Raw genomic sequence first — 26,248 nt, 5'->3', positions numbered from 1 at the left:
TTTAATCTGAAATGATACTGTAATTGAATTGATACCGTAATTTAATCTTTGTTTTCCACAACGTTGGAACCATTTATTTCGCTCTTATATTGGCAATATATATAACCTTTAAGGATTGTATATATTACGATATATAATATTTCACCACGATAGAAAAACTTCCAAAAATATTTTTTTTTAAAAATTAGACAACAGCAGATATAAATTCTATTGATAGAATTTATATCTATTGATGCATACGTTCGATACCATTGAGGCATACGTTCTCAGGCGTGTTTTCTACGAGGTATTTTTGCCCATTTCAATTTTAATACCTTATGTAGAACAAAGATTTACTGAATAATACTGCTTCCTTTTTACTATTTTTATTATAGATGTTTTAAATACGATAGTTTAGGTCGGAATTACCTGGTCGGTAGGGTACTGGACCCATGTGAAAGAGTTCGTGGGTTCGATCCCAACCGGCCGAAGACTCCCCGTGTAGCAAATGGTGACTGATGCACGTTAAATCCATCGAGCCGCAAAGTCTTCCATGTTCCCATAACAAATCAATACCTCTAAGGGTACTTATCCGGGAGATTCCTTGTCTTACGGATTGGATCAAAATTTCACGGCTACGGAGTTGAACATTAGTAGTCGGTCGTAAAACCGAAATTGGTTTTGCTGTTCAACGGATATATAAAATACGATAGTTTGAGCCTCAGTTGCTCAGGGGATACAGCTCTCGCCACCAACTCCTAATGAAGTGACTCGAGTTCGAATTTATTAAAACGAATTCTGAACTCGGCTTGCGCCACAGTGCTGACGTAAAATATCCTCCATGTTAGACGGATCATGAGTTGAAGTCGCCTTGCCATAGGGTTAACCCTGGGAGGTTTTCGAGGTACTTCTCAATGGTCAATGGTCTGCTGGTCAATGGCGGTTGTAAAACAAAATACAATATGATAATTTGATTACAAAAGTAATTTATATTTACAAATCGCCAAATTTAAGGATATAAAGCACATTTTGGCAAAATCATTGAAAAAATTATGTAAACAGGCTGTCGTAGATTTGGTAATGCTTAAAGATTAGCTTTATCACCGCAAGTAGAGATATCATTTAGTTTCTTCATGGTAGATAAATTCATTTAAAATTGAGACCGAATAGTTCTAGTGCCACTAAGCATCATGTAAAATAAGACCACCTACATATCACTTACATTGAAGTATATCATATATATTTCTAAAATAATAGTTAAAAAAATTCGTACTAAAATACGATGTGATTAAACTCTTAATCAAGAAATACATTTTTTTCCTTACACTTACGAAAAATCTCAATTTAAATATAAAGTAATTTAACTTCAATAAATCAAAACATTTTTAAAGTATTGTTTTAAGAAAGTAAAAATTTTCTTCTGTGTTTTATTGTTTAAATTATTTACAATATTCAACATATCTATAGTTTCAATAGCATTCAAAGATAGTACAATTTATTTATAATTTACCAGGAAATTAAGATTTTATTCTAAATATTTACTAGTTTGCATTAAAAAAAACTGATTCGAGTCATTTCAAATTATAATAGTTAAAAATTGATTATAAGCATTTGTGCTCATGGCATTTCGGAAGTATTTGTGAATTAAGGAGAGAAATATTTATCATTTAGGAGAAAATTTCATAACAAGAACATTTGAAGAGCATTTACTGATTGAAATTTTGAGAAGTACTCATAATTTCAGGGTTTAAAGGATATTTATTTTAAATTTAATCATTTGAGAAAGATTTATAGTTTAAACATTTGGGTGTCATTTTTATTTTAAACATTTGAGAAGCATTTTCTTTATTCGCCAATGTAAATCAGATGAAACTCATTTATAAAATTTATCATTAAAAATTAGTTAAAATTTTATGCTGGTATTTAGAATAAATAAAAACCACATTGTATTAAACATCCCATACAGTGTTTTGAATCACAAAAATATCTAATCCAGATTTAAAAAAAGTTAAAGATTAATTTATTTTTATTTTGGTTAATTATTCTGCATTTCCCTAGTCCTTCATATTTAAAACGTTCTGTAAATGAACTTTAAAAATCAGCAATCCTATTGATGTACCTATAATCGATCTGACATAAATTACTACCATGTTGATTAATATACCAGTAATTATTCCCTAACAAGTATGCTTAATACATAATACATATTAATAGAACATTAAATTATCAGCTACTCCTAAAGAAAAATGCTGTTCAAAATATGGATGTGGTTTAATGCATATGTATGATATTTTTCTTGAAAAAATATGATTTAATATACATAAATGGTTTATTTTCCGTAATTCACGGTAGAAGAAATAGAATCTAAATCTGAATGCATAATTTTTATATAACCTGAATATAATTCATTTTGTCTTAATAACATGATTGATTTTACCTACTAATAAATACTTCATGATGACAGTGTAATTAATAATAAAATTGTTAAAGATGACAGTAATGAAAGGGTATGTCGGTATTAGGATTGCAATAATTAGCATTTTTATGTAAGTATCAGTCTGAAAAAAAATGAAAATATAGGAAAAAGATGTTAGCATAACTTCATTTACAGTTTAAAATTTAAGAAAAAGCTTATATAGAAAACATGGAAAAATTACGGAACAATGAAAAAAGGGGGAGAAAGAAAAATAATAATTAATAAAGAAATAATAATAAACCGATGAAAAAGACCGAAAAAAAGGAGAAAAAAACTATAAAAATTCGAAAAATAAAAGATATAATCTTTTCATCAGCTCACACGATTATATCAGCAAAAAGGAATGCTCTCTAATATTGTATCAATGTAGCCAAAGCAAAATATATCAATACAATAGTTTAAGGAGCACTCAAAAAAGAAATTTTTTTTTCAAAAAATTTACATCAAATCAGATAGAACACATTAAGTGAAAACATCACGTAAAAATAGAAAATAATATATAAAGAAAAAAAAACAGAATAAAACATGAAACGAAATCGACAAAGCGATTAGCGAATTTAAATTAACTTACATGAACGGGAAATTTTTCAAGAACTATTTAAAATACTTTCATAACAAGATTGCCAGATTGCAAAATATGAAACTAAAAGCGCAAATTGAGATAAAAGCGTAAATAGAGGTGCTTTGTATTAAAGTGCGTTCTCACCAACTCATTATTGTTTTTCTTAATTTTCTTCTCATTTTTTTTTCTTTTTGTCCTTTTTGTACTTATTTANAATTATATATATATATATATATTAATTTGCAGTTTTTTTATATTATAATTTCTAAAACTCTAATAGTTTTATAAACCTTGCATAAAAAAAGTAAAAACCTATAAACTTATGGATCAAAATATAGGAGATGAATAAAAATTTAAGAAAAATCCCATAAAATTGACGAATCATTACCGATATCAGTAATAAAGAAATCAGGAATAAGAGCATTAAAATATGTAATTCTCCAAAAAAAATTGAAAAGCTATCATAATAGCTTATCTTTCGCATTATTACCTCCTTTACCTCACTTCAGGCTTATTAACCTTTAATCTAATAGTTTGAATAAAACTTATGTAAATGTTCATAAGCATTTCGATTCTAATATTCTATACCACCCAGAAACAACTTCTTCAATCTAATCTTCGGAATTTAGTACAGGTGTGTACCTGAACAGTTTTGAATCATAGCAGAAGATTAAAGACATCAACGATAAAATAAGAGTGTAGCTTTATGGAACGTAACTTTTCTTATTTATTTATTTTTTCTTATTTCCAATGGCAGGCCAATTTAAAAGAACAAAAAGGATAAAATAACAAGAAAAACAAGGCAAAAAGAGATCATTAGAATAGAATGCATAGCGACATGCTTAGCCCATACGGGCCCTAGCCTCCCAGTAGCGTCCACACACAGTAGTGGAGATGAGCGCAGGACAGACAGAAATATGGGGCAGGTCCATGTCCTCCCGAAGGCGACAGAGCTTGCATTTTTTAGAGCTGAGCTCAGCCCTCTTAGAGTGGGACAGGCCACCTGCATTCCACTGTAGCACACGCAACAAAGAGACGTAACTAATCACTAAAAAAGTTCTTTTTAATTTAAAGACTATAAAATCTATTTCATTTTATTTTATTACTTATGCCGACAGTATTGTCGAGCCAATTTTGAGCTTGCGATTACCAATGTTCAACACCGTAACCCTATAATTTTGAACCCAGTCCAGAAGACAAGGGAACTCTTGCATCAGATATTGGATGAAATTTTCCTTATTGGAGGATTTTCGTATGAAACTAACCCACAATTGCGTTACATGAAGAGGAAAACGACGAAAACCTCTCTGGGTTAGCTTGACGACAAGGGGACTCTAACCCATGACCCGTCTATTACTGAAGATATTTTAAGTCAGCACTGTGATCATGACTGATTTTCGAACCAGGCTCACCTCATTGGAAGGCGAGAGTTCTATCTCCTGAGCCACCACGTCTGTATTCAATCAATTAGAAAAGCTAGTGTGAAAAAAGAAAAAAAAACTGCAGCAATTAAACTACTTTCATTACTAGATTTTTTTGGTAAAGCATAGTTAGTCGATTAAATTTATGTTTTTCAAAGCTATAACTTTGTTTAATATATTAATAATAGTTTCTTTGTTTCAAATTCATGTAGAATTTATTCAATTATAAAGCCACTTCACATTTAATGTCTTTTTAATATCTTTCCATTATATTAATCCGTGGTATAAATATATTGATTCTCCATTATTCTTATATAAAGGCTCGTGTGATAGCCAGAAAGAGCAATATTTGGAAGTAACTGCTAAGATAACTATATTCAGAGGGGTGAAAAGGTAATGGTTATTGCCAAGAATAGTTAAGAAACATTATTTTAAGGATGTTATTCGTATATTTGTAGCATAAGGTAATCAGAAGAGAAAACAATATACTGAAATGTAAAGAAACACATTTTTAAAAATTTTCTTTCTTTGAAAAGTATATTTTTTAATAATACTGTTTTATTAATAAAATCATTCTTTAAAATTCTTTTTACCGCCATTTAAACCAACTCTTTTCGATTATGTTTTTATGAAAGGGTTAATCCTAAAACATATTTAAGCTTTAAATGATAAAAGTACTATTAAGTTTAATTAAATCTTAGTTTAATTTTAATATTCTACAGTAATTTAATGAAAAGTTCATAAATCATGAACACAAATTAAATTCATTGAAAATAATTTTAAAGAATTTAATTTTTCTTACGGTTTTCACAAGATTTGTGGACGTTATATACCGCATGAAAATTTTTATTTTTTAGAAATAAATTTTCTCTGAGGAAATATATGATCAAAGCTACTAGAATATGGTAAATTTTACTCTGTTTCTGGAAGTATGGGAACACCAAAATCTCGTTAATTTTTACAGAAGCACTTTGGTTGTAATTTTGAAAAAATTAGCAATAAAATATGGTTTAATGATACATGATAAAATTTGCTAAAAGTATTAACATTTGGTAATTCTGTCATGATACCTTCGAGCATGGCATAAAAAAACTTTAAAGTCAAATTTACTTTTCAGTTTAGTGCTTTTTATTAAATGTTTTGTAATAAAAACTATAATTTTGTAAACCAGAATGTCCGGTAAACCGTTACCATATGAACCGTTTTCATATGTTTGGTATACCGTTACCATAGGGAAAAATTACTAAATCAATAATTTGAACACTGTGTATTTTGGTTTTATTTTCAGAATATTTTTTAACAGAAATGTTAGTACCGAACAGCAATTTATCATTTTTTTCTCCGTGTATTAAATGTATGATTTCCTCTTTCATTCATGAAATTATTATCAATTTCAACTTCTCAATTATTTTTCATTATTATCAATTTCTTTTTCAACTTCTGCCTGTATTGAAGATAATTATTATGTTAATAGAATACAAACTGCACCTAAATCCTATTATTTTCATTGTTAATGGAATAATGTAATTATTCCTAAGCGTTTGTAGCCCTAGCAATATTTATATACCATCATCGAACATAAGAAAGAAATCAACGAGTTTAATAAAATGGGAATATTCATTAAATATTTTTCTAATTACGCTGATTAAAAGTTAATTTAATTTTTCCATATTAATGGATAGAGATATATAACTCACGAAGTTTCTTACCCCATTTTCCAGCAACAAACTAAGCTCCAACACTCATCAAAATTATTAATATATGCGTTTTATTTACCATACTACCGAGCTAAAATATGTGCAGGAAATTTCATTGAGCGTTTTTTTTAAAAAAATTAAATGACATATATATTGATTACTGTGCTATAAATAACACAATAATTTCAATATTTAAATTTTATACAAAAATTAATTAAAAATGAAAATAAAAAGGAATTTTTTAAATATGAATATGGTCTATTGGAAACTTAAGATTTTATTTATCATTTGTAAAAATACATTTTTAGACTCTCGAAATAATCGGTTCAATGCTAAACCATTATAATGTACATTGCAGCATAATACATACGAATTAACTTCACTCTTAATAAGGTATAAAACTGAACCACAATTCCCTTCGAGCTCTTGTAGTCAAGTGCATAAACTAAAAAGCATGCACAAAAATAGTGTAGACAGAATACCAATTTTACTTAAAATATAATGATTTTTATTATATGAGTAGTTTAATTAATCCTAAAATTTGTAGAGGCAGCAATTTTTACGCACAGTAATCAGCGCTAGGGAAACAATCAATGTTTTCGCTAAAGAACGCAAAATTCAAAAGCGAACATTGTTGTAATTACGATGATTAATTGTTACTTTAATCCCATCATATTGATTGATAGAGACATCCAACTCACAAAGACTTTCACCCTATTGAACAGCAACAAACTAAGCACCCAACGTTCATCAAAATTATTAAGAGCTAGCTGCTCCATTCCGCCCAAGTTATAAAGACTGGATTATGTAAATCTTCTCGAAAGGTACCACGACAAGGAAGCGCTCATGACACTTTCCTTTCAGCAACGAAGCTCCCGGAAATTTCCGTGGTACCGGCAAATGAATTGCGTGAGGTACTAGCTTCCAATATTAAATGTGTCGTCAAAAACGACATCCGAAAGAATTGGGTTTTGTCTTCGGGACAGTGGTAATTGACCATCTGAAGCATTAACTTTGGTGTGTTCTTCAGATTAGGTGTGGTCCGAAATGTGATTGTCAATTTTCCTTTCATGGCTTGATTTGGCTTGAAATATGGCTAGTTTTTGCGAGAATTATTTTTTTTAAAGTCTCGATTGATTCGTCAAGTTTGTTATTCAGAAAAGAAAATGGTTAATTTTTGTTCTTACGGGAAGTAGTTTTTTGTTCTTTAAAAGTAAGTTATTCGTGTTGCAAAAAAGCTAATTAGTGTTCTATATAAGTAATGATTCTTTGTCTTTATATCTCAGCTTTAGTAGTTAAATTTGTTCATGAATATAATAGTTTTTGTGGATAGTTTATTACAGTTTTTGTGACACTTGCATGTAAATTACAAAATAACAAACTATCGAAATCTACAATTTTTCTTTAAAAGTAAATTGTTTGTGCTGTATTAAAACTAATTTGTGTATATAATAAATTACGATTCTTTGTCACTATTCTTAATTAGCTCTCAGCCTTACTAATTAGATAATCAGAACAGATCTTTATGACACAAATATATTGATTGTGTCAAACTACAGAAATTTGCAATTCTTCTTAAAAAATTATAGTGCTGCATCAAAACTAATTATTGGCTTTAATAGGCTATGAATCATATATTTGAGATTAGCTGCCAGCCTTGCTAATCAAAACAAGTCTTTAGGACACAAATACATTGATAATGTCAAACTACTTAAATTTGCAATTATTCTTAAAAAAGTATTGTGCTTCATCAAAACTAACTATTGGCTTTATTAAGCTATGTTTAATTCATTCTTGATTAGCTGTCAGCTTTGTGAACCCATTCAATAAATATATTGCTTTAAAAACTATTGCAATTTATTAATGATAAAATATTAAATGATATTAATACTTTTTTGAATATTTAAAAATATCGATATAATCGTGTGATCACGAGATTATATTTTTATATTACTTTATTTTTCTGGTTTTTAATATCTTTTTTTTTAACTAAAATTGTTTCAAAAATATTTTAAAAATATTTTATTTTAATAATTTTTCCTCTTTTGTTATTAATCTTCATTGCATTATTCTCCGTGTACTCTCTGTGAATGCGACCCATCTTCAACTGCCCTAGAAGAAACTAGCTTCTTCCGGGCAGTACTAAAAAGAATAAAATAATTTCTTCTGGATGAAACCGATCCCAATTATAAGGTGACAACAATATATTAAATACCATCGTTTCCAAAAGATAAGTACAGGTTCGTTGTTTAGTACTCTAGAAATATTTACGAGCTTACTAGCGTTTGAAAATATAGAGGCATTCAAATTATCAGAGACTGAATCTACTTAAAAGGTAAATAAACATTAATAATGTGGGCCCAGTTCAGTTTGAGTAACCAACTGATAATGTTGAATTCAAAAGTTATTTTTAAAGTGCAATGTATTTAATGGTCAAAGGAAACGTATCAATTCATTTCAAAGGGAAGTCTAAGAAATTTCCATAAACACTTCTGTGTCGGGAGGTATATATGATTCAAAAGATTTGGACATATCTCAGAGAAATGTATTCACGTTACTCAAAACACTTTTAATAGTTTAAAATTATAAAATAGTAAGGAAGTTGTTAAATATTCTTTACTAATATCATACATTCAAAATTTCGGCTAGTTGCTTTCATTATCTTAAAGCAAGGAATACATTTACTAATAGAAGGGGTTAGAGTATGAGAAAAATATGGCTTTATTATGGAAAATAACTCACTCATTATCATAATTTGTTTATGCTTCTTACCGTAACAGTTATTTATTTAATTATTTATTAACGACGAATGTTATCAGTAAAACTCAAATTTAAATTTTCAATTCAATATGAAAGAAATACAGGATGGTCATGGCCATAATTGGTGTAAAATTTAGGAAAGTTTGATAACAAGAAAAATGAACAAATTTTCCAGTAGACAATGGTGATTTGAATTTTTAAATGAAAAAAAAAATGGTTTTTTTTATCTTTGCCACCAGGAATTAGAAGCAACTTTTGACGTGAAATAGAAATACAATGTATAAACATTTCGCATTTACATGCGTTTCGTTGTTCATATCACATTTACATTCACTTCTAAATTTTAACTTAAATTTTAAAAAACTCTTTTCGGTTTATGCGCGTTTTACGTAGAAACGAGGTTGTATGTACTTTATCCTACTTCAATTAACCACCTGTATACTATTTGCTCATAAGCAATGAGTTTTTTAGAGAGGTACACTGTAAGAGAGGTACAATGTAGAGAGGTACAATGTTTTACTGTATTACATACTAAATTAAGAGAAATCGGTAACTAGTAGAAAAAAATAAGTGTTTTTTAAAAAAAATGATGCTTAGCTCATAAAATACAAGCTCCACTTTGCCTAATCTACTTCATCAAAACATTCAACGAATTAAAGTTATCCCACAACGACCCGCAATTTACCAGAAGATCTTTGAGATCTAAGATCCACAATTTTGTCAACATTAAGCATGGGCCGCCTTTACTTCTCAAAAAAACTTGTACCCATGGATCTAAAGCTGGGTGAGGTTTAAGCTGCCATAAGTTTCGATTTTCCCAGTCTACAATCATCAAAAAATTCTTAACGTTATTCATACATATTCTTAAAAATTAATTTTTAAAATCCAGTTGTTACAAAACAATAAATTTAATGCTACTTTTTTTAAAGTGAAAGATTTTTGTTTTAAATCCAAAATATAATGCAAAACTTTTATTCAATTGAGTTATTTCTCAATGTAATTTTTCATAAAACAAGAAATTCGATATGCAAACTAGTTAAAAAGTTTATATATTCTAACTATATAATACATTTTATGTTTTTGAAAAGAAAAAAAACTTGCATCTAATCTTTATTTTATAACATTAGGAATTTTTTTGAAGGGAAATCGAAAATTTAATACATATACTTCGTTTTAAGAGAAACAAATATAAGAAACAAGGAAAACTTATTGTTGTCGACAAAACAACATTACGCTCCAAGCTTTTTTAGTAAAGAAATAAATCTTAAAATTTGATAAAAAAATAGTTTTTGTTGTCTTTCTTTTTTATTTTTGGTCTTCTTTTCTTCTCTTTGTTGCATTAATTAGGCGATTTAGAAATTGAAAAAGTTTTTCTTTTATATAAAAAAACTTTCTAAGCACAAAGAAGTACTTCCTGATCTTTTTTTTAAAGGTATGTTTTGTTAACAAACATATTTTAATGTAAAATGTAAAAGTTCCATTATCAAAAATATTGAAAGCTTCTTTATCGCTATTCATTTATAATATTAAATATAAAAATACACTTTTAACCAACAGATTTTAAACCCAGAATCAAATTTTAGCTATTTAGAATTTTTAACCATATTTTCCCTTAAACCATATTTTCTATTCAATTCAATTCGAATTAAAATCTTAAATATAGATAATTATTTGTATCATTTTTAATTGATGTAATTTTAAATTAAATTATTTCAAATCTTTAGCTGCTTTTCAAAATCTTGATTTCAATTCTTGAGAACTAAATTCTGATCAACTATTTTGAAATTTCGTGACAAATTTTAGAAATATTCATGAGAAACTTTTATTTTGTACATGCTTTATTTCTGTCCAGAGGTAATGATTATTTTTGTTTATTAATACAAAATTCTATTAAAATTACCGTACTGTATAGTAATGACATAATGATATTTCAGCTTAAAAAAATCTGATTAGTAAAGCAAAAATATAGAGTATTAAAATTATTCATTTGGCAGTTTTTATGTTCATATGATAACATTTTACCTGAAATTCTGGTTTTAAAAATTATTGTTCTTAATTAATTATAAGTTATTGTACCACACAATTTGTAAAAATATATAAAACTGACAAGTGAATTTTACCAAATAAATGGTTTTATATCATGCTCTAATATAGTTTTACAACGTTTAATAAAACTATCAAATTAAAATTATCACATATTATAAAACTATTTTTTATAGTTAATTTTAAAAAATTCATTGCAAAAGGTCTTTCGCAAAAGATTACTGAGTTTTTAGGTGTTCCCTTGGAGCTAGAAATACGGTAAATTTTACTATTATCAGGTAATTTCGACCAGACTTTTTTTTCTCATTGTGAAAAGTTACAATTTACAGTTGCTTTTTAATACGTATTTATAACTGAAATTATAGTTGAAAAGATATTTGTTTTCTAATAATATTTAAAAGAAACATTATTATTGATATAAAGTTTGGTGCTCATTATTATCGATACGAAACAACAAATCTCATACACCTCAGAAATTTTTTATTATATACCTTAGAAATTTTATCTTATATACCTTAGAAATAAGTATATTCCTTAGAAATAATTTTGTGTTTCTAATAATATTAAATTTCATAATTACGAGTATAGTAAGTTTAATCCTTTGTACAAATATCCCCTTTCTAGAGAGGGTTCCTTTATTTCTCTTTTCAAGAAATATTCAAAATAAGCATAAATCAGATGATCATTTGAAAGACCTTAAGTTACAGGCAACTAATAAGCTATATGAAGATACTAAAAACAGTGTAAAACTTAATGCAATTGAAAAGATATTTTGTATAGTAAATTAAATTTCTCTTGTCTTATGCTACGTTTCAAGTGGATTAATTAAATGTAATTTATGCCATAAATCGCTCTATACAAGTATATTTTAATATTCTCTTGTCTTATGTTACGTTTCGAGTGGATTAATTAAAAGTAATTTATGCCATAAATCGCTTTATGCAAGTATATTTTAATTTTCTCTTGTCTTATGTTACGTGTAAAGTGGATTAATTAAAAGTATTTAATGCCATACATCGCTTTATGGAAGCTTATTTTAATTTTCGCTTGTCTTATGTTACGTTTCAAGTGGATCAATTAAAGGTAATTTATGCCATAAATCGCTTTAGGCAAGCTTATTTTAATTTTCTCTTGTCTTATGTTTCGTTTCAAGTGGATTAACTAAAAGTAATTTATGCCATACATCACTTTATGGAAGCTTATTAAATATATTTTGAGCAAAAACCATAAGTTTGTGTTTAATAGTACTTATGACCACCACTCCACACAAACACAAGGAGAAAAATGTATGCATTTGTAATGCTTTTGTATTTAGTGGGAGGAACAACAAATATCATCATTCACTTTTAAATCATGCACAGACAAACAAAAAAAGAATAGCTCATTAAATATTTCCCTAAAAATTAAAGAATTTTGATTTTTGAGTGGTATTTTATAGAATTTTTGTCAGCAGTCACATGAACAGAAAAAGATAGATACATGGAGAAATGGAATGAGAGAGAAAAATTTAATTCGGGAGAAACTACACAAATCATTTGCTTTCAAACAATGTCATCAAGGATGTAAAGCGAATACTGTTAAGCGTATGTATGATTTTAAAATGTATTTTTCTGTAAAAATTGAATTTTAAGTTAGTGTTGAATAGAGCTTTTGTATACTTTTACAAAAAGGGTAAGTGAGAGAGAGAGAGAGTGAGAGTGAGAGAGAGAGAGAGAGAGAGAGAGAGAAAAAAAGAAAGAAATGTACGCAAATGTAATATGGGTGAAACAACAAATATCATTTGCTTTTAAATCATGCGAGAAAGAGAGCAAAGAGGATTTGCCTATTAAACGCGCATATATATTTCACTTACATATAAATCAAGTCAGTGCTCAATAAACCTTCATCCACTGTTTCCAAAAAATGAAAAAAAAGAAAAGCGAGTGAAAAAAATGTACGCAAATGTGGAAACAACACATACTATTTAGTTTAAAATCTTACGGAGAAGGGAATAAAGAGAACCGAGTCCAAGAGAGAATAAGAAAGAGGAACAAGATCACAATAATAAGGATAAAAAAAAGGGGCACGCGACCGCCAGATTTTCTTCTCGGCCGTGAACCAAGGCCGCCGTCAGGGGGCGCCAGCCGGCAGACCAATTTGGCTCGAGCGCGCTACGTCCGAAAATCTTGCTTCAGAATCGCTCGAACCTCCCGAGCGCACCGATCTCCTTGCGTCATTGGAGCGGAGCATTTTTCCCACGCCTTTGAGGTTGTTAAGATTGTGGTTGTTAGAGAAAATAATTAAATTTTTAAAAATAAAAACTAAATCAAAGCGAGCCGCTTGAAATAGTGTTTTGTTTGTGTTTCTTCGTATTTGCAAATACTATAATTCTTGCATTTTTATTTTGTTTTGTTCTTTTTGGAATATTTCGAATCTGTTTGAATAAAAAAAAAAATTATGCTTATCAGTGATAAACTGGAAACATTAATGGATTTGTTTTGAATAATTTTTGAATCGTCGCCTGGTGCCATTAATTATTTACAACAACAGTGCCGTGCTATTTTGATTTATTTTCCTTGAGTTTTGGTTTTTTACTTTTCTCATTATTATTCGACTGTAACCAATAAAAGTTATCAGTCTCTTTGATTCTTTGAAAAAAGAGCAAACAAGTGAATTAAACATTGTTACAGTTAACATATTAAAGGTAAGTTCACATTTATTGTCATTTATTCGGTGTTTTGTAATATAATGCTTTTTTTTAATGCTTCCCCAGTTGCTTTAAATAATATTTAGGTTGATTGCTTATTATTAGGTTTTAAATTTTAATATACTTTTGCTTTCTTAGGTACATTTACATCTAGTCTTAATCATCAAATTTTTTATTTCGCAATTTCTATTTAAGATATCCATATTTAATTTAAAACACCTTTGGGCAATAAAAATATTGTCCCTTTTTTCTTGATAATGAAGTCACTTTTTCCGCGTGTCAGCTATTTAAAACATAATGACACTGATTTAATAGAATCATTTTTTATACTCTTACTGTATGTTCTCCAATGACATATTTGCATTTGGTTTGAGTACTATATTTTAATGATATCCATATATACATATGACAAACTGGGACTCAAATTTTATAAGCCATAAATAAAAATTTTAACAATTTTTTTTTTAAATTTTGCCTGATGATTCTAATTGTGGTTCGTAGTAATTAATCATGTTTTGATAATTTTTGAGAATTCATTACTTTAAAAAGTAGTCTTATTAAAAAGTTCTATAATTTAATCATTTTTCTAATATATTTGCAACATGCAAGAAAATTAAGTTACTTTTGAAAAAATAATGCTTTAACAATTCTTTTTACTTTCTATAAATCTTAATAAATCCTCCTATAAATCTTAATAAATCCTTCTTTCATAGTTTCTTTAATTTGCTTATAACTAGTGTTATATCTAATTATAACTCCCTATCTAATATATGCAATAAATTCATTTGATGGCATGCAGTGTAATTTTGCTCGGCAAAAATCTAATTCCAATTTTTAAAAGAAAAACATTAAAACAAAAACATATTTCTAAATTATAGTCAAATTCCTGACAAATCAATCTTGCATATAGCATGAATAAAACCAGCCCTAAAATAAGCTGTAGGATATGCATTACATTTGGTTAAATTTGATTGCACATTTTACAATCGTCTTCCTCACCAATTACACACCACAATTAACCAAATTAAAAAGATTATTGATAATGATCATGCATTGATAATGATCATGATACTCAAAAATAATTAGTAATTGAATTAAAAATCTGCTAATTACAAAAATAAATAAAATTTTCCGCAATCCCATTGGTTGTTAAGTTAGAAAATAAGTTTACTTGCTAAATTGCATATTTACAATAACTAAATAGTTTAAGAATAATTCTTCAATAATGAAGGAGATTTCGAAACTAACAGGATTTTAATTCCTATTAAACATCATATAAACCTCCTATAATAATCTCCTGCTATAAACCTATATTTAGAAATAGCGTACTTAATATAAATCAGATTTTTAATATTGACCTAGGCGCAGTAGAAACACTTTTGGTTATTGAGCCAAATATTTATAACTCGGAACAAATATGAAACGTGACGGAATTGTAAACTTAGGAAGATGTAGTTAATCTGATAGAAACATTTAAAAGTGATCTCACAGTCCTTGTAATTGCATACATCTTCTGAAAAACCAACCTTAACAACTCTGCTTGGACCAAAACATATTAATCTTAATATAATAAAATACGTAAAAAAATATATAATAATTATAATTGTATAAAATATAATTAAACATTCTGCAGCAGTAAGGAACGCAATAGAGGTTAAGGTTACTCAATCTCGAGGAAGACGGTATGATGATTGGCAACATGATGCACCGGCCGCCTTTATTTCAAAACAATCTAGCAACCACCGATCTAACCTGGAAAGGCAATTCAAGTCACTTACAGGGTGGAGCCCCATTCCCTCACCATGAAAGCTCGGTATTTTAACCAAAGTACCATCATGGCGCAAAGTTTCATTAAATGTTTATAAAGAAGGAATTCACAATTTATTAATATTTGCTTTTACACGTTTTTTTACCAGACCATAAAATCTATGTACCATGAAATCTATGCTTACTATGTATACCAGTATTATTTAAATTGAGTAATTCAGTGATTTTACCGTAGTGATTACTTTAAAAGTTACTGCATATCAGATTTTTTTTTGTTCCGTGTCATGTTCCAATCAAAATAAATTTTACAGTAAAAAATACCGACATCCTCAATGCTGATACTTTTTACCGTAATATGATACGTAATTTTTTACAGTGCGGTATCATTGCGAAACTCCTTTTTTCATTACATATTCCGTTTTATCTCCAAAATAATACTTGTCTAAAAATGTAAATTTGTTTGAGTAAAATTCAAATGCAGATGTTGCAAAAGAAAATAATTAAAAAATTAAGTTAAATCTATCGTGAGTAAATGGGTAACTCAACAAACAAAATTTCTTATCAAATTGCTTAAAAAAAGTCAAAAATATCGACACATAAAAAATTGATTGACCTATTTAAAAAAAAATTAGTAACCGAAAAAAATATTTTCTACCTTTATTTTACCCAAACTATAAAATTATCGATGGGGGATTTTTTTTTATAAATAAAACAATCCCGCGATCTCAATATGCCCTTCCTAGTAACATTTGAATTTTACCTCAATAGCCAAATCCGATTCTTTGGCTTTTAAAATTTACATTCAATCAAATATAATTGCTCAAAAAATAACGTGACCTCTATTTTTACAATAAAACCGTTCATAAATAGAATTTAGCCGAAAAAAATATTTAAAGAAAAAAACATATTTTTCGCAAACCACTTGAAAAATTGTTTGAATTGCAAGTATAAGTAATTTATGTCACAAATCAATAGACAGTAATTCTTTTTTATTTAATAGATTATATCTAATTCAACCGTTGATGATAATTAAAATGCTGATATTAAATAGTGTTTAATCCTTGATTCTATAATTTAAAACTTAAACCTTAATTTACATGTCAAACTATTCTCATGTAATTCTTCACGAACCTTTCCACCTTCTTAAATGCTGGCAGCATTTGATTAAGTCAGATTTTTCAACAAGATAAATTCCGTTAACTTTTTAAGGTATTATAGTTTTAGATTCTCAAAATAATCAGTCTATCGTTAAACCATAGTATTAGTACCTTAAACCTTATATCGTGCTAGTTTGTGTCGAGATAAAAAATATGTTAAATTAAACCATTTTCAGTTCAAATTGAACCAAAGTATTGCATAAATTTAAGATTGGTTGAGTTTGCACGCTACTATAATTCTACTTAGCACCATATAAAGTTTACAGCAAATCGACATAAATCGGCAAAATCTCTAACTGTGTGGTTAGGTTTTCACTTATTCAACAACTTAAATTATTTTTCCAAACTATCTTATTTGTATTTGTAAAACCCTAATTCACTCTAATTTTTACTATCATTTTCTGAAGAAAAAGAAAAGATCAATCTGCAATATATTTTGTAAAAATCAAATTCTCAATATATTCTATATGCGCTTGTCAAAATATGAATCATTTCCAAATGCCTCTAAATCTAAACTACTTCCTCCCTGACTAGAACAAGCATTCTAGTACTATATTCCCGAAACCATTTCCCTAAATCAGGACACAATCCGTTTTGAAAGCCGGTCATACATGATAGGCCTAAGTTGTGCCTATGTTCTGCCATTCGGTGACAAACCTAAATCATGTTCCTATGTCCTCAACTGGCTGCATGCTGTACTAGCTCACACGGCATTCCACCCTTACAATTGTAGTCTGCCATCATTAGCCAGGAAACGAAATTATTCAGTCTAGCGCTCAACTACCAACCACGGCTTGTCATCGCGTTCTGTAATCTACTTCTGATTGTCGAGTACCTTACAGACCCTAGATGCAATTGGACTGAGAGAAAGACTTGGATTACGATATGGGGCTTAAATTCGTTAAAATACTATGTTTGGATCTAATGTTAAAAGAAAGACTTAGATAATAATTTAGCATAGAATTCTTTTATTTTTATACGTTTGTTTTTGGAATTTAATTTGTTGCTATCGAATTTAGATTTCAAGTGCCATTTTTTAAAATCTCGTGCAATTTAAATTTAATTAGGTTCATTTGAAAACAATGTTTAAATTAAATTTTTTTTAAAAAATACGTTGTTAAATTTAAACTAAGTGCTTATAAATTTGAGACGGGGACAATACAGTTAAAAATTATTTTAATGCAAAACTTTTGCGGGTTTAGTAAAACTTCAATTAAAATCGGCTTTAATTTATTATTGCTTAGAATTTTTCTAATTTATAATAATAATGCTTTGATAAATGTATAATTTAATTATACATTCTTTTAAAAATTCTATTCTGAACATCTAATGAACTTCTCTAAGAATCATACAACATATTAGATTAAATTTGAAATATGTTTATTTATTTCTTATTTGTAAGAATGATTTAGTTTTAGAAATTTAAATCGAAACAATCTGTTTCGTAATCAAATCTTAAAATTTATCTGGTAACTATTCTAAGAACTGAGAATAATTAAAAGAATTTTTTAGCATACAACAATTTTAAGGTTTTAGAAAATATCGAAATTTAATAAAAAAATATATATTCATATAACAATTATTCTAAATAAATTTAATTTTGTTAAAATTACGGAACATTATTGTACAGAATAGTTTGTAACAATTAGTTTATTGTTACAGACTAGATATAGTTTTAAATACTTTGTAAATTTTACACACAAATTACCTAATCAAATTGTAATGAATTAGCTTTTATTAACTCAACATGTAATGCTCCCACCCACCCAGCCATGGCAAAGCACCTTGTGACATTTTTTAACGGTTGTGACAGGAATATCACGTAGACGAAGTCAGATGACCATGGTCAGGTACCCCTCTTTTCGCAACCAACGAGAGGAATTTAAGCCACTATAAACTTAACGTGCACCTATCTGCGTATACACGCCAGTAGTTTTGACGGTGACCAGGATCGAACTTACGACCATCAGTTATCCACTAGCGGTGTTAGCGGTGCCTTAACTAATGGCGCTACCGGAGCACATGTTTATTTAAATTAAATGTTTATAACATGTTTAATAAATGTTTATTTAAATTAATTTATATGTTTGCTGAACAGAGTGTAAGGCATTCCTTGCTATATAAAAATAGTAAAAACTAATGTAAGTTTAAATCGATTCCAAAAGTTACAATGTATGATATTAGATAACAACGCTAATATCTACACAGAGGGAAAAAAAGTCTCCAAAACAGCTCGGTAGTTCTTACCGAAATGCTTTGGTAATGGTTTTGGTAAAATTATCAGTAAAAAAGGATTTTGTAATATATAATAAAATTTAATAAATTTATCATGATACCTTAGAGCATGACATAAGAAAGATCTATTCCGTTAAATTTACTGTTCAGTTTTCTATTTTTTACAAAAACATGTAATAATGAGAATGGTAATTTTCTAAGCCAGAATTCCCTGTAAAACGCTAGTATAAGAACGGAAAAAATTACCAAAAGAATAGTTTGAATACTGTATATTCTAGTTTAATTAACTAGAATTATGTTTGTTTTTGTTTTTTCACGAGAAATCTCATTACCATTCAAAAGGATAATTTTACCAGACATTTTTTGTCTCCATTTATATTTACAATTGCACTAAATAGCAACTCGTATTTATAAATATAGATATTTACGTTGGTATTGGTATTTGCAAATAATAATAGATTATATAAATGCACAAATAGTGTTTAATAAAAGTGTATTAATGTTGTTTTAAATGAATGAATAATATTGTTTTAAATGAATGAATAATATTGTTTTAATAAATGAGTCAAATGGAAGAAAATATCTTAGTTCATAATGACAGTTATTTAAAAACGTCTTATATTACAGTTATTTAAAAACGTCTTATTACGCACAGCAAGTAAAAAACAGGTAAATTGACTTGTACAATGTCTAAAATAATTTTATAGTTAAAAATCATTTTCTAAAAGAGTTTAGAACTGAATGGTTTTTAATTTATGCGGTTTCGTTTTTTATCCAATGCAATTTTTTTATATACGAATATTGGTAAAATACTCAAAAAATTGTTTCCATTCACAAAAATCTTGAAAAAAATATTACTGAAAGTAGAAAGTTTAACTTCTAATTTAAGCGGTGATTACTGGAGTGAGTGGCCGCTTACCTAGATGAGTTACTCCGGCTTTTAACAACCGATTTGGTAGAGAAACTTTCTGAGCTTTTTTCGCCGCATAAAAACTAGAAATCTTAAACAGTTTGAAGTAAACGGTTAAGATTCATTTGGTTTATTAATTAGAAAGGCATAATATAAGTGACCATTAGTTCGATAGTGAATATAATATACAACTTATTTAATATCTGCTGTTTTTAAAGATGTATAGTAAAATGCTAGAAAATGAGAAAATAAATATGTATCTTCTATCATCTTTGCAAAAAATTATATTTAATATGTTAAATGTTTGTTAATTAATCTGTTCAATGCCATAGTACACCCTAGCAATGCCATATACTTTTATTACCGAATGAATTCAATGCCTTTAATTTTATTTATACAAAATGCATATTCCATGTTCCGAATTAAGAACTCTGGATATAAGCCTTATCATGTATTGCGTATTGCATGTAACGTGGTATGTGTGGTTTGCTTATGCACTTTTAATAAAAATTTATAAATATTTACTCATATAGTTTAAACCTTTTTACTTGTAAGTTTTTGAATATTATTCAATTCCTTTATAAAATTAAATCAAATATTTCATTTAAATATTGAGTTAATTACAATAAAGACAATTTAATTCAATTATCGTTTTGTGAGAATGAATTCTCAAAATCTTTTACCGGATAACATTCCAATTCAATGCCATAGTACACCCTAGCAATGCCATATACTTTTATTACCGAATTCAATGCATTTAATTTTATTTATACAAAATGCATATTCCATGTTCCGAATTAAGAACTCTGGATATAAGCCAAGAGCTAATTAAGATTACTTCTAAATAAGAAATGAGAACTGCATTCACATTAATTAAACACGCTGTATCATGTAAGGTTGAACATTCTAAAATCGCGCAGTCGCATTCTTGGAAACGCGAAATACTTCCAAAGGCTTAATTATTATAACATCTTTTCTAAGAAATAAACAATATACTTTTCTGTCTTTCAGTCAAGTGCTAAGAGAAGACTGAATTCTTACAAAATTCTAGCAGGGAAACTATAAAAGGGAAGATAGCTTCTTTTAATGAGTTCAGAAGATTGGAGTCTTGATCGTTAGTAATTCTCGGGACGCCCCTTTTAAAAGATCTTCGTTTTCGAATTTTCTGTTATTATTTGAAGAGGGAGTCATTAGTCGGATGGAATGGGTTAATATATACAGAAGTCTTTACGAACAAAATGTGTTTTGCTTTCAAAATAAATACAATTTGCATTGAAAGAAAAAGTCCAGAATGTGTTTGGCATAAATAACAGGCTTTAGTTTAGAAAAGACGCTTTGTTATTTTTTTAAATTAAAAAAGAATTATCTGATGTAAAATAATCGTTTGTTTTAGAAAACTCTAACATTAACATTTATTATAATTGTTCTTAAAAATTAAAATAAGTAAGGAGAGTTTTTTAAGTTTTTGACATATTCTTCCCTGTTATTAGCCACATTGCAAATTAAAAAAAATTGCCTGTTGTTTTACTGTGTATTTAATGCCAATTAATTCTTTAATAATTCTTCAAGTATTGTGGTGAATATGATAGCAAGAGATTCTTTTGTATACTAACCCGCTGACTAGTGAATATGATAGCAAGTGATTCTTTTGTATACTAACACGCTGACTAGTGAATATGATAGCAAGTGATTCTTTTGTATACTAACCCGCTGACTAGTGAATGTGATAGCAAATGATTCTTTTGTATACTAACCCACTGACTATTTTTTTTTTTTTTTTGCAAACGTATTAAGTTTTATCTCAGCAAATGTACGTTATTTGCATAGTTTTAAACCGTTTACAATTCAGGAGGTAGTTTAATGTAAAATAAAACCAAAATCGTTTGGTTTAGTTCCGCCTACCAGGTTATATTCAAATATATGCAAATGAAATAAAATTATGCCATATGAATTTTTTAACAAAAATAAACAGTATCAGAATTTTATTTAAAAAAAAACATTCTGACTCATCTCTGTAAAACGATCCATAATTAATATTATATTAATAACTTAATTAGGGGAGAAATATAAAAGGAGAAACCAAATTACCCATTTTTAGTATAAAAGTAATCAAACCTATCACATTTAGAATGAATTAATAAACAACAGAGTACATAATTAAATTGATGTCACGCGGAACTGGGAAAATATTAAATATTTTTAACTACATATATAACTTATAAAGAAGTAATCGCAGCATAAAATTATGTAATTAAATGCTAGATTTTTAATTTTGGCACTGTATTTTAATACACTAAAAATATCCTTGCTCGGAGAAAGAAATTAATGTTTACGATGATTACTGAAATGATAAATCATATATGTTTTTAAATAAAATCCTAAAACCTTAAATGTTTGTTTTTAAATGAAAAACTACTTTTAATTTTCTCTAAATCCTGAACTCTACATGCGATGTTTTTGTTTCTTTTTATAAATAAAATGAATGAATATTTTTATAGAATTTAATTTGAGAACTTAACTGCTTAAATATAATTTAAGACATACTTATTAAAATAGTAAAATCCTCTGTTTTATAATAAACATTTATGAGAGCACGCAGAAGTGTTTTCGGAAGTTTTGCATGTTACTTAAATGATATATGTTCTTAAGAGGATTAGAAAGCAGATTATTTGCTGAAAAGAAGATTTATTTCGCATCAAATATGTTCTTTAAATAATGTTTCTTGAAAAAATTCTTGTTTTATAAGTAATCATTCGAAACTAATATAAGAAATACAAAATAACATTATATTTTATGCTTTTTAATTTTATTGTGCTTAATTTGTGTAAAAAAGGCTTTAAAATACTAATAAATCGCTTTAAAAATCAAATTTTTTTTGTATTGAAATTTTAATCCATATATTGTTTATTTTTAATGCAAGTGTATTTAAAATATATTTAAGCTTTTAAGTATCTTGGCTTGAAAGTTTGCGAAATATGCATTTAAATGTAATGTAATTAATATTTCTTTGTGGTTTTCACAATTGCGTTTTTTTTAAAAAAAAAAAAACATAGCTTGATTAAACATTATATAAACAAGTTTTTTCGATGGTTGCTTTTCAACTATTGACGTGAAACGGAATTTTTTTTAGAGATAAAGGGGAATTAATGATATTAATTTCAAAAGTTAGTCGAATTCGCTTTTTTTTTATCTACAAAAATTTTTTGGTTATGTAATTCCGAATCTTTTTTAATTTGAATGTACATAAATTAATAAATAAATGTTTATTTTTTAAACCAGGTTAGGAAAATTATAAGTGTAAAAGCTGTTTCTTTGGTGGTTGTTAGTGGGATTTTAGGCGTTTAGATGGTAAAAAATAATAAAATATACGAATTTTAATCATTGGTAAATATTGTACAAAAAATCGAACAAAATTTTACTTTTAGTAAGAAAATTTCCCTAATTTTTAAATTTGCTTTATTAACAAAATGTTTTTATAACAAAATGTTTTTATAACAAAATGTTTATTAACAAAATGTTATAATATAGTATATTAACTTATTTAGTTCTTCACCTTGAGATCTCTATACAATGATTGTAGGTGAAATATTGCAAAATTAACTGATTTCTTATAAGTTAACAGCAAAATAATAATTACAAAGCATAAAATCAAATGTATTCAACATTAGTAGGTTTAAATAAGCAATAGTTTTAATATTCATAGCAATACTTTTTTATTTTGTTTAAACTTTCCAAGCTTTGTCTAATTTTAGAAGATGAATATCTACTGCATTATGAAAACACTCAATTTTGTAGTCGATTATTGAAAATATTACTATTATTATATTTTTTTAATAATTTGCATAGCTTCATATTAATTTAAGCATTAATTTAAAATTCCATTTTATATTCTAATGTCCAAGTGAAAAAAGATTTCGATTGCAATGAAGTAAAAGGGTTCGTCTCTTCATTAGCTTTAATATAGAAGAATAGTTCAAACGGTTTTTTTCAATCAGCGTAAGAACGAAGAACACTTCCGTTGGAGGTTAGAATTGGAATGTAGCATCTTCTGCACGCCAAGTGCGTGAAAAAATGCCAATGTGCAAGAGAGCGTGAAGATCGTTTGAAAAAAAAATGTTTTAATTGCTTCACTTCAGTTTGTTCTGCGTCGTTTACTGAGGGGAACAACTGTGTTGCCACAAAGGATTAATTTAATTTATTGAACACTTCTTAATGAAGAGGAGAACGTTTGCAAACATTTATTTGAACTAATTTATTCGTAAATTAATATTAATTGCAATTTTTTAATTACTTAATTATAATGTAATTATCAGATTTAAAATTAGTGCTTTTTGTTTTTTAGCATCGATATTGATTTTATCAAATCGTACCTTTATTTGTAGATTTATTTATTTTAAGTTTTCTATCGTTAAAGAGTCTAGAGAATTCTGATTTTTAATTTGCGCATTAATTCTTATTGAAAAGATAACATCAAATTTTTTTTTTCAAACTTCTGTTTGTGTTTAGAAGTGGTTTTGTGCGACAGTTTATGAAAAATTCTTTCAATTTATTTATCTTTATTATTTATATCTAATTAGAAACTGAAAATAAATGTATTTCCAATGTTTGAAAGTGAAGAATACCACGATAAATATCGTTGCAGAGAGTGTAATACATGATGTTGTGTTCGTAAAAGAAGTTAAAATTGTAAATCAACATTGAAAAATTGTTCCTAAACCATGAAATTATGAAAGTTCAATCTATCTCTTGAATTAATATACCTTACAAAACTCTACAAATATTCAAGTCTGCTCAACTTTACACGTTTTTAGAAGTATTCGGAGATAAAAAAAAATTTTAAAATTTAAACAAAAACTGGGAAAACTTTATGCAGGAATTATATATTTTTAAACTAAAAAAATATTTGATAGGTTATAGTAGTTCGAACTCAAGATTTTCTAATATGGAGTATATATTACAAAATTGAACATGCAGCGCCATCTTTCTGTCAATAATTTTATTTTTTAGATGTTTCCTTTAATTCTGAGGGAAATTCAATCTGTATCGTTCTGTGTTTCTTATTGTAATAGCTGATGTGTTGCTAGTGTTATTATTTAAAAATTTATTTATAAAAACACTCATTTTTACTTAAATTTAGGTATATAATCTGTCATGCAACATCATATAAGATAATGTAATATACTATTATATAATGTTATATAAGTAGTTGTTGAACATACGGTAAAAAAAATTCCGTTGTAGAAATGAATATTCTTACAATATCGTTTTTTATTCTACCTAAACTTGCACAAATATCGTCTAATTATATATTATTAGACAATAATAATTCCTTGAAAGTAATCTTTTTTAAACAAATTTAATTTAATGGAAAATAAATACTCTATAAATCTAAAAGTTTTTATAATTTTTTAACCTCTGTCTGAAGAAATAGTATATTTGGAATATTAGTAAATAATAAATAGTATATCCTAGTATTATTTTTTTTGAAGAGAAAAGAAATTCTCTTATTAAACACTATTCTGGTAAAAACGCAACATTTTGTTATGATATAAAAAGCTTCATACAACAAAAGTGACAGAACACTTGTTTTTTAGAATCGATAAATATTTTCGCGAATTTTTAGCTACAATTTTAAGTAACTGCTATGTTCTCAAACTAATTCTAGATAAAAAATGTATATTATTTTATAATATTAATTATTTTCAAGGCAAATTTAAAAACTTATTATTATTATAAAAGCACTTGATTATGTATCATTGGCCCCCATATAATGAAAATGCATGAGATTGGAGCATAAAATTAGGTATAAAAATGAAATGGCTGATTATCAAAACACAAATTTATTTAATAATAATAACATCAAAACTAGAAAATAAAATGCATATTGATAAATACAACTATTTTTTTAACGAGAATAAAAAAATTAAGTTACCAAAATTTTTTTTCGCCAGTAGTTTATACGAGCTTTTGTTCTTAATGGGATAAAAAATATCATTGTTAAATTAATATTTTTTCATATTAAACAAAAATACAATGGCTTACTCAGGTACACTGGTAGTACCGGCAATTTGGGTGCCTCTTCCGCAAAATTCATTTTTACAGCAAAATTCATTTTTTCCGTAAAATATTATATCGTAGTTTTCTAGAGTATTATCCAGTGATATAGGGACAGTGATTCAGTGAACAGTGATTTAGTAATATACAGTGACAGTGATTTAGTAATTTTACAATAATTATTATTGTAAAAATTGCGATACTTCAGATGTTTTTTTCCTTGACAAGTTCATGTAAAATTGGATTTTTCGGTAAAAAAGCACCGGCGCCCTGAGTGTCGGTACTTTTTACTCCTGAATTTTTCCTGAATTTGATCCTGAATTTTGATCCGGAATTTTTAACTGTGTATCATTTAGTAATATATTTAGTGGTGAATCCGTGCCACACTATGAGACTCTTGAAAGTAATAAATCGATTATTTAAAAAAAAATCTTAATTTTTTTTTTGATTTTAGACTAAAATAAAGAATAAATTATACATGCTTCGAAAAAGTCTTGACTA

The 26,248-nt window shown here is 27.3% G+C and overlaps 1 protein-coding gene across 3 annotated transcripts in view; it reads left to right on the top strand.

The window, feature by feature from the left end:
* The first annotated feature begins 13,107 nt into the window (after nt 1-13,107).
* LOC107440397 (irregular chiasm C-roughest protein) overlaps nt 13,108-26,248 on the top strand; it is a 437,750-nt gene continuing 424,609 nt past the window's right edge. For 2 of the 3 annotated variants that reach the window (XM_071181525.1, XM_071181523.1), the window contains exon 1: nt 13,108-13,621. The gene's annotated coding sequence lies outside the window, so the exon portion shown is untranslated. The remainder of the gene's footprint in view (nt 13,622-26,248) is intronic. The other variant, XM_043046457.2, reaches the window with a different exon arrangement.

The sequence above is a fragment of the Parasteatoda tepidariorum genome, chromosome 5 (assembly GCF_043381705.1).
Source record: "Parasteatoda tepidariorum isolate YZ-2023 chromosome 5, CAS_Ptep_4.0, whole genome shotgun sequence".
Classification (NCBI taxonomy): Eukaryota; Metazoa; Arthropoda; class Arachnida; order Araneae; family Theridiidae; genus Parasteatoda; species Parasteatoda tepidariorum.
The sequence above is the reverse complement of the archived record's forward strand: the minus strand, read 5'-3'. Positions and strand labels throughout refer to the sequence as shown.